Source organism: Heteronotia binoei, chromosome 7 (assembly GCF_032191835.1).
Source record: "Heteronotia binoei isolate CCM8104 ecotype False Entrance Well chromosome 7, APGP_CSIRO_Hbin_v1, whole genome shotgun sequence".
Lineage (NCBI taxonomy): Eukaryota > Metazoa > Chordata > Lepidosauria > Squamata > Gekkonidae > Heteronotia > Heteronotia binoei.
Window position 1 is genome coordinate 124,069,395 of NC_083229.1, and position 1,648 is coordinate 124,071,042.

At 52.9% G+C, this 1,648-nt stretch overlaps 1 pseudogene; it reads right to left on the reverse strand.

The window, feature by feature from the left end:
* Positions 1-221: 221 nt before the first annotated feature.
* Positions 222-740, reverse strand: LOC132574779 (NADH dehydrogenase [ubiquinone] 1 beta subcomplex subunit 4-like; annotated as a pseudogene).
* Positions 741-1,648: the final 908 nt, after the last annotated feature.

A 1,648-nucleotide genomic window follows, 5' to 3' on the forward strand; every position in this document is an offset into this window, starting at 1 on the left:
ACCTTTATCTCATTCTTTTAGCAGATACCTTGGCCACCTTTTTGAGCATGAAACAAGGCAAAGTGTTCATTCTCTCCCTCCTCCGGTGTGAACAGCCTAGTCCTCCGCTCATGTGCCTGTGCACCCACAAGTGGATGATGTGTAAACCAAATATACATTTTCAAAGCCAAGACAGACTTTATTGTAGCAGACATCTTGTAATGCAATGAAAAGGAACCAGCTCCTGAACAAAGACATGTGGATTTTGCAAGAGGCCCAATGCTACTACACAGAGAGAGTGCAACTGCCACAGGGGCCCAGTCGGCAGCGGTCCAGCACACTGTTCGTGGGAGCTCAGTAGGCGATATGGAAGGGCCGTTCGTACTTGCCTTCTCGAATGAGTTTCTCTGTATAGTCCTTTTCTGTTTTGAAGATGTACCACCAGAAAGCAGTGGACCCTATTCCAAACAGGGCATCTGAGAAGGAAGTTTTAGCAGTGACCCTGAAATGTAGGTAGACGTTTCTTTTGGCGTAGGTCCACTGAGTCATGGCAGTGTCTTCGACGAGATGGGTCTGGTGGAGGTCATTGAACTGCAACAGGAAGTGGAGCTTGAGGTGGGCGCAGATGGCCACACTCTTGGCCTCTGCTGGTGCTTCTTGGGTGAGGTTTCGTAATAGGCCGGGTCTAGCATGGGCAGCAGAGGGGCCAAGGGGGCCAGCCAGTAGCTGAAGCCTGACCAGGATAACAAGGACGCTGCCATTTTGCTTAGGCATCAGCCTACCACCCCACGTGATCAAAAATGTAAACCAAATAAGATTCTGATGAAGACACTCTTGCTGTTCAACCTAGGAAGGAGGGGGTGGGGTGCACTAAAACAGATAATGCTATTATACTGGGAGACTTCAACTGCCTTCACGTTGCTTGGGTAAAAATGTCATGCCTTGTGACGATGATTAGGTGACACCAGCATTGTTGGCAGGGCTGGCTCTATGGGGCATAGTGCTCCAGGCAGCCTTGCTGCCTGCCGCCCCACACTGCCCTCCACCCCCTGGCAGCACCATGCCACATCCGCCCCCCTGGAGGCTAGCGGCTCACTCGTCCTTCCCACCCCTGCTTCACCCATGCTGATTGTGAGCGCACTGGAGGGGCAGCCTCCAGCGTGGTTTTACCTGGTGATCAGCTGATCGACGGTAGGGAAAGGCCTTTCAAGAGCCCTGGAAGGTGGCACTTTACCACAGGGTCCGGGCATTAAAATAGAGAGGAAGGGAGGGAGGAGGAGGCTGGGGAGACAAATAGGCATTTGCCTAGGGGGCGAGGCGAGGGGGAGGCCAAATTTGGTGCACCCGCCCTGCCAGTGCCCTAGGCAATTGCCTAGTTTGCCTAGTGGGCAAGTCAGCCCTGATTGCTTGTCATTCAACCTTTTGCACAGGTCAAAGCTGTGGCCACTTGAGATACCCAGCAGTGGGGGTACCAAGCAGTGGGGACATCCAAATGGTCCAGAAGTAAAGCTTTGTCTGCATCAGGGCTGTAGCCAGGATTTTATGTTTGTTGGGGCCCACTGCAGGATTTGTTGTTGGAGGGGGGCACCTGGTTTGGTGGCCCTGAGCTCTCACCACCATAAATTGCCTTGAGTTCCACAAGCTAACCCCCCTTCTTCTGGGCAGTCAC